General features: G+C 25.6%; 2 non-coding genes across 2 annotated transcripts; both read right to left on the bottom strand.

The window, feature by feature from the left end:
• Positions 1-1,437: 1,437 nt before the first annotated feature.
• LOC123304207 lies at positions 1,438-1,556 on the bottom strand. Its single transcript, XR_006536250.1, has one exon. It is a non-coding gene; the product is annotated as a 5S ribosomal RNA (ribosomal RNA).
• A 6,351-nt stretch (positions 1,557-7,907) lies between these two features.
• On the bottom strand, positions 7,908-8,026 carry LOC123304206. The gene has a single exon (XR_006536249.1). It is a non-coding gene; the product is annotated as a 5S ribosomal RNA (ribosomal RNA).
• Positions 8,027-9,165: the final 1,139 nt, after the last annotated feature.

Here is a 9,165-nt window from a genome sequence, read left to right as displayed (position 1 = left end):
AAAACCGATTTACGTTTCCAAAGTTCAGCTGTTATGGCATTACAAGAAGCTAGTGAAGCCTATTTAGTAGGTTTATTTGAAGATACCAATTTATGCGCAATTCATGCAAAGCGTGTTACAATTATGCCTAAGGATATACAATTGGCAAGACGTATTCGTGGAGAACGTGCATAAGCGTTTTAAATGACAATTTAAAAAAAAAAAAACAAATAAGAAATATTTTCGGTCCTATATATAGGACCAACATATATTATTAAATAAGAGTATATTATTTTTATTAAAAAACTAGCTGACCCGGCAAACGTTGTTTTGCCATATAAATAATTTCCATATATATATTAAATACATAAAACCCGTTGCTTTAAACTCAAAGTATTTTTATTGACATACACTTCTAATACATATATTAAATACATAACACCCGTTGCTTTAAACTCAAAATATTTCTATTGACATACACTTCTAATATATATATTAAATACATAACACCCGTTGCTTTAAACTCAAAATATTTCTATTGACATACACTTCTAATATATATATTAAATACATAACACCCGTTGCTTTAAACTCAAAATATTTCTATTGACATACACTTCTAATATATATATTAAATACATAACACCCGTTGCTTTAAAAATCACGTTAATAATTTTCATCGGATTATGAAATTCGAAGGAAAGAAAGGGGACCGGCTTCGTTTTCATCCCTACTCCTTGCTGTTTACTGGGTCAGAAGTGACACCTGTAGACATCTGGCGGGGATAACTAATTAAATGACGATTGATCAGTTTTCGACCGGAGAGGAAAAATGATTAAATTACTAAAATGGCTATTAAAAAATAAGGGTTGATCGTAGAAGGGTGAAAATTGAGGATTGTATGTATTTTTGTATGTTGTATCATAAAAAAAGAGAAATTAAAAATTTTGTCTAAAAAATAAAAAAAAAAATTTAGGGGTGGACTACCCCTAACATTTAGGGGGATGAAAAATAGATGTTGGCCGATTCTCAGGCCTACCCAATATGCACACAAAATTTCATCAAAATCGGTCAAGCCGTTTCGGAGGAGTATGGCAACGAAAACTGTGACACGTGAATTTTATATATTAGATATATATATATATATATATATAAATTATTGAAATAAAATTAAACATTATTAAAATTTTGTTATAATTATAAGCGATTGCTATTTCTAAAAATAAATAAATTTCATAAAATTTATATTATTTTATATTCATTTGAAATATTAAAAAAACTTCTCGCTTTAAATTAACCATGATATGAGTTATAAATGCAATAAAATTTTATACAAAAAATAATATTTATTTGTTGACGAATAATATAAAAGGTTTACATTTCTAAATAACATATATTTATATATGGTGTGTAAAAAAAAAGAAAAGAAGAAAAATAATTTATATTTTTAATATAAAAAGGCAACCGCACACAGTGTTCCCAAGCGGTCACCCATCCAAGTACTGACTGTGCCCAATGTTGCTTAACTTCGGTGATCGGACGAGAACCGGTGTTTTCAACGTGGTATGGCTGTTGCCAGTAATAAATGAAAATTTTTACAAATATATATTTTTCATAAATATCATTAATATTAAAGTATATTATTAAAATTTTCAATGAAGTAATCAATTTAAATATATACTTATTTATTATACCATATATTTTAAATAAAAATGCAACCGCACACAGTATTCTCAAGTGGCCACCCATCCGTGGTACTGACTGTGGCAAATGTTTCTTAACTATTATTTTATAAAATATTTATACAAAAAATAATTTACTCTTATCAAATATTAATTTGTGGCCTGTATTAAGGCCTATGTTATTTTCATTTTTTAGCAAAAATAATGAAATATTTCAATATATTATTAAAGTAACAGATCATTTCTTTTTTGGTGCTGCTTTTTTAATTTTTGTAGGAGATGATTTGGCAACAGAAGCTTTCTTAGCTTTTGGTGCTTTCGGTTTACGAGCAGGGCTACTTTTGGCAGCGGATTTTGTACTTTTTGCTGGTTTTGCTTTAACTGGTGCTTTTTTTGATGCCGCTGATGATTTTGCAGTAACTTTTTTAGCAGCAGTTGATGATGATGGAGTCGCTTTTTTTGCTTTAGGCTTTTTGGCTGCCAATGATGTAGTTGTGGCTTTCTTTTCTTTTGGTGCCCGTTTACTTTTAGCACTCTTTGCTGAACCTTTTGCTCCACTTTCTTTTTTGGATACTTTTGATTTAGCTGAAGAATTAGATGAAGCGGAAGCAGCCAATTTGAATGAACCAGATGCACCTTTACCTTTAGTTTGTACCAAGGCTCCCTCAGTTACAGCAGCTTTTAAATATTTTTTAATAAATGGTGAAATTTTATCAGAATCCACTTTATAATTTGCAGCTAAATATTTTTTAATTGCTTGTAATGATGAACCACCACGTTCTTTTAAATTTTTAATTGCGTTAACAACCATTTCTGATGTACGTGGATGTGTTGGTTTTGAATGTTGTTTTGTACGTTTAGCACCAGAAGCTGTTGCTTTTTTTGTTGGTGTTGTAGAAGCAGCAGTAACCGCAGTTGCTGCAACAGCTGTAGAATTTTCTTCGGCCATATTTTTTTACTTTATAAAAATAATGTATTTATTATAAATATTTAAATGATAAAATATAATAATTCTATCAAATAAAAAATAAAGGTTTTCAATTATATCATTATTCACAATAATATAAGTCCCTATGTAAGTCAAAGTACCATGTAGAAAACACATAAAAATTAAATAGTATTTCTAATTTACTGTCGTAGTAAACATGATTTATTTTTTCAATTTCTATAATATATAAAATAATAAATTATAAATTTAATAATAATATTTATTTTATAAATTAAAATATATTTAATTTTTTTATTAACAATTATTAATAAACATAGTTTAATATTAATTATTTCAATCATACAAAACAATAATATTTTTAAGGTAAACTTAAAAAGTATATATTTTTATTTTTTATTTAATATCGATTTATTATAAATTATTAGTATATAAATAATTAAAAAATTTAATATATAAATATATATATTATAGTATAAGATTTCATTTTTAGAAAAACTTTTTTTGTCAATAATGAAAACGTATTATTATGAAATGTGTTAATCGAACATTGACAAAATATATTTCATTAGAAAATACTTTTATTTATGCATTAATATCAATAATTAACTATTAAATTAATTTTTTCATAATTATATAAAGAAATTTTATACTGATATAAGTATTTATATATTATAATATTTATTTTAAATATAAAAAAATTTATGACAAAATATATTATTAGAGTATTTGTTGAGATTAATATAAGATTATTTTAAATAAGAATTAATTTATATAATTATTAAAATATTATTAATTTTATGTTATGTAATTTTAATAAAAATAAATAATAATAATAATAAATATACAAATTTTTTAACAATTTAAATTTTATATGATCTAAATAATTTTGTTAAGTACGATATGAGAAATCATTGTAAGCTTCGTTAAGAAACTTTGTAATATAAAATAATAATAATAATATTAAATATATAAATAAATAAAATAAATTTGATATATATTTTTAGTTCATTCTGTGTATAAATCAAAGGATACCGAATAATTGGTAACGGATGCGATATATTATAGTATCGAGTATTAAAACATAATATATAAATTTATCTTGTTATTCAAATTTTTTGTTACTTAACTTATGTATTTAGAAAATTTATAATATTATTTATATAATTGACATAAAATCTTATAAATTGAAATTTTATTAATATGTATCAAAAGAAGAGAGTAACGTATTGATATAATATCAAAGGATACTGATTATTTAAATAACGAATACGTCATATATTGTTTGTGTAACGAAGTTCACTTGGCCATCTAGTTTAAAATAACATTTTCAATAGAAAGTTTATATGCTTTTTTTTTTTTTTTTCTTTAATTATTAAAAAAATAAATTGAAATTTAATTCAATCAAATTTTATAATAATTTTAAAAAAATTTTTCCTTTTAAAAAATATTTTGTGATGTTGTGATAATATGTATTAATACAAGTGCATCCTGATACTTTTATCTCTAGTAAAGGTATGAGTATCATGAACAGTTTTGTTATCTAATGATATTATTTTGATAATATTTTGTGTATATTCTTATAATATTTTGTCTAAATATCATCATAATACAATATTATTTTGATAATATTTTATGAATATTCTTATAATATGTTACCTAAATGTCATCATAATATGATGAATTATTTCCATAATAACATATAAAAAAAGAAAAAAAAAAAAAGAATCATTAATTTATAATTATTTAAATTGATTCTTTAAAAAAATATTATAATATATTATTTATAAAAATAATTTTTACTCTTATTTTAAATAAATTTGTGGCCTTTTATTAAAAGGCCTATGATCGATGTATTATTATTATAAAAATTAATGCAATGTTTTTAATTTATGCTTTCTTTTCAGTTTTCTTTGGTAATAACACTGCTTGAATGTTTGGTAATACACCACCTTGAGCAATTGTTACACCAGATAATAATTTATTTAATTCTTCATCATTACGAATTGCCAATTGTAAATGACGTGGAATGATACGTGTTTTTTTGTTATCACGGGCAGCATTACCAGCTAACTCGAGAACTTCTGCAGCCAAATATTCCATAACAGCAGCCAAATATACTGGGGCACCAGCACCTACTCGTTCAGCATAATTTCCTTTTCGTAATAATCTGTGAATTCTTCCAACAGGAAATTGTAATCCTGCTCGGCTTGATCTTGACTTTGCCTTTCCCTTTACTTTACCACCTTTACCTCGTCCAGACATAGCGAATAAATTTATTTAATTAATATTTTTTTTTGTAAATATAATCACACAGATGTGTACGTTACGGGGATTGTAACATAAATGTTTAAAATGTTATTTGGGTATTTTAATTTATAATATTTATAAAATATAAAACTTTAAAAATAAACCAATCACCTTATAGTATTATTTTCAGCCAATCAGAGAGTAGTATTCATTTTTATTGTTATATCCATCTTCGCGTATATAATACGCTAGTTGTATACACGACACGCTCATACATATACTGACTGGTGTTCTGTAACTATCTGTGTATATTAATTGTTTGTAACAATGCCACCAAAAACAAGTGGAAAAGCAGCAAAAAAAGCTGGCAAAGCTCAAAAAAATATATCAAAGAGTGATAAGAAAAAGAAGAGGAAGCGCAAGGAATCATATGCAATTTACATTTACAAAGTATTAAAACAAGTGCATCCTGATACTGGTATCTCTAGTAAAGCTATGAGTATCATGAACAGTTTTGTTAATGATATTTTTGAACGTATTGCTGCTGAAGCATCACGTTTAGCACATTATAATAAACGTTCAACAATCACAAGTCGGGAAATTCAAACCGCAGTTCGATTATTATTACCTGGTGAATTGGCAAAGCACGCTGTTAGTGAAGGTACTAAAGCTGTTACAAAATATACAAGTTCAAAATAAATAAATCGAAAATATTATTTAATTGATAACATAAAAATACATCAACATATAAAAATGGCTCTCTTTTTAAGAGAGCCATCAAATTTTTTAAATAAGAGTAAATTATTTTTATATATACAAAAAAATAAAATAAACAATTATTAATATCATATTTAATATAAAATTTTATATATTAATAGCTTGAATATATCTATTATTAGTATATCAATATTATTAATTTTAAATATAATAAAGGATATCGCGGAATATATATCGTAAATCAGTGTAATGCAAATGCATTACATTACCTTTATTATTTTCATTTTACATTTACTACTTGTTTATGTACGCTTATAATTATTAGAAAAATATTTTTAATAATTTTAAAAAATAAATGAAATAATAAAAATTTAATAATAAATTATTTATTGAAAGTATAAAAAATGGTATAGCAAAATCTTTATTTTCTTTGATTAAGGCGAAATGTTTTATTAGTTATAAATTCGATAATCTCCTATCGATACTTGTTACTCTTAACTTGTATATATAAAAAATATAATAGTATATTAATTTATAATAAAATTTTTTCAAAAATTCAATAAGTTATTGTAAAATAAAATAGATAATATACAAATTATAATTTATTATTGCAGATATATTACAATAAAAAAAAAAAAATAAATAAAAATATTTGGTAATGTATGTTATAAACAAAATAATTTGTTGTAAACAAATTATATAATATGTTATATTTATTAACAAATTTATTTACTCTTATATAAATAAAATTAGTGGCTTCCCAAAAAGGAAAGCCTGTTTAAATTTATCGGATGTATTAAATATTCTTTAATAAATTTACTAAATATTTTAAGTAAATTATTATATTTTCTTAACCTCCAAAACCATACAAAGTACGACCTTGTCGTTTTAATGCGTATACAACATCCATAGCTGTAACTGTTTTACGTTTTGCGTGTTCAGTATATGTAACAGCATCCCGAATAACATTTTCAAGGAATACTTTAAGTACACCACGTGTTTCTTCATAAATTAAACCAGAGATACGTTTTACTCCACCTCGTCGTGCTAAACGACGAATTGCAGGTTTTGTAATACCTTGGATATTATCACGCAAAACTTTTCTATGACGTTTTGCACCCCCTTTTCCAAGACCCTTTCCACCTTTTCCTCTGCCAGTCATTTTAATAAAAAATTATTTACAATATTTTAACGAACGGATAACACGTGTGTTAACCTCACAAGTATTGTAATGTATGTGAGCGCCGGTACAATTGTGCCTTTTTATATAAAGCATTAAAGATTTTTTAAGCCACGCCTATACAATTTGATTAGTCCATACTCTGATAGCTATCCAATAGGATATGACAACAAAAATTTTGAAATTTCATATAAATATAAATACAACACATTTATTTCGCATTTAAACATTTGACTTTGTAGTATCAAATTGTCGAATATAATTTTTAAAATTGTGTGTTTTTTTGTAAAAACATTATTATTTGAAAATGGCTAGAACCAAACAAACTGCACGTAAATCAACTGGTGGTAAAGCACCAAGAAAACAATTAGCAACGAAAGCTGCACGTAAAAGTGCACCAGCAACTGGTGGAGTAAAAAAACCACACAGATATCGTCCTGGTACAGTAGCTTTACGAGAAATTCGTCGTTATCAAAAAAGTACTGAATTGTTAATTCGTAAATTACCATTCCAACGTTTAGTACGTGAAATTGCACAAGATTTTAAAACCGATTTACGTTTCCAAAGTTCAGCTGTTATGGCATTACAAGAAGCTAGTGAAGCCTATTTAGTAGGTTTATTTGAAGATACCAATTTATGCGCAATTCATGCAAAGCGTGTTACAATTATGCCTAAGGATATACAATTGGCAAGACGTATTCGTGGAGAACGTGCATAAGCGTTTGAAATGACAATTTAAAAAAAAAAAAACAAATAAGAAATATTTTCGGTCCTATATATAGGACCAACATATATTATTAAATAAGAGTATATTATTTTTATTAAAAAATATATATATATATATATATAAATTATTGAAATAAAATTAAACATTATTAAAATTTTGTTATAATTATAAGCGATTGCTATTTCTAAAAATAAATAAATTTCATAAAATTTATATTATTTTATATTCATTTGAAATATTAAAAAAACTTCTCGCTTTAAAGTAACCATGATATGAGTTATAAATGCAATAAAATTTTATACAAAAAATAATATTTATTTGTTGACGAATAATATAAAAGGTTTACATTTCTAAATAACATATATTTATATATGGTGTGTAAAAAAAAAGAAAAGAAGAAAAATAATTTATATTTTTAATATAAAAAGGCAACCGCACACAGTGTTCCCAAGCGGTCACCCATCCAAGTACTGACTGTGCCCAATGTTGCTTAACTTCGGTGATCGGACGAGAACCGGTGTTTTCAACGTGGTATGGCTGTTGCCAGTAATAAATGAAAATTTTTACAAATATATATTTTTCATAAATATCATTAATATTAAAGTATATTATTAAAATTTTCAATGAAGTAATCAATTTAAATATATACTTATTTATTATACCATATATTTTAAATAAAAATGCAACCGCACACAGTATTCTCAAGTGGCCACCCATCCGTGGTACTGACTGTGGCAAATGTTTCTTAACTATTATTTTATAAAATATTTATACAAAAAATAATTTACTCTTATCAAATATTAATTTGTGGCCTGTATTAAGGCCTATGTTATTTTCATTTTTTAGCAAAAATAATGAAATATTTCAATATATTATTAAAGTAACAGATCATTTCTTTTTTGGTGCTGCTTTTTTAATTTTTGTAGGAGATGATTTGGCAACAGAAGCTTTCTTAGCTTTTGGTGCTTTCGGTTTACGAGCAGGGCTACTTTTGGCAGCGGATTTTGTACTTTTTGCTGGTTTTGCTTTAACTGGTGCTTTTTTTGATGCCGCTGATGATTTTGCAGTAACTTTTTTAGCAGCAGTTGATGATGATGGAGTCGCTTTTTTTGCTTTAGGCTTTTTGGCTGCCAATGATGTAGTTGTGGCTTTCTTTTCTTTTGGTGCCCGTTTACTTTTAGCACTCTTTGCTGAACCTTTTCCTCCACTTTCTTTTTTGGATACTTTTGATTTAGCTGAAGAATTAGATGAAGCGGAAGCAGCCAATTTGAATGAACCAGATGCACCTTTACCTTTAGTTTGTACCAAGGCTCCCTCAGTTACAGCAGCTTTTAAATATTTTTTAATAAATGGTGAAATTTTATCAGAATCCACTTTATAATTTGCAGCTAAATATTTTTTAATTGCTTGTAATGATGAACCACCACGTTCTTTTAAATTTTTAATTGCGTTAACAACCATTTCTGATGTACGTGGATGTGTTGGTTTTGAATGTTGTTTTGTACGTTTAGCACCAGAAGCTGTTGCTTTTTTTGTTGGTGTTGTAGAAGCAGCAGTAACCGCAGTTGCTGCAACAGCTGTAGAATTTTCTTCGGCCATATTTTTTTACTTTATAAAAATAATGTATTTATTATAAATATTTAAATGATAAAATATAATAATTCTATCAAATAAAAAATAAAGG

This window comes from Chrysoperla carnea (genome assembly GCF_905475395.1).
Source record: "Chrysoperla carnea chromosome X unlocalized genomic scaffold, inChrCarn1.1 SUPER_X_unloc_3, whole genome shotgun sequence".
Lineage (NCBI taxonomy): Eukaryota > Metazoa > Arthropoda > Insecta > Neuroptera > Chrysopidae > Chrysoperla > Chrysoperla carnea.
This window is presented reverse-complemented; position numbering and strand designations above follow the sequence as displayed.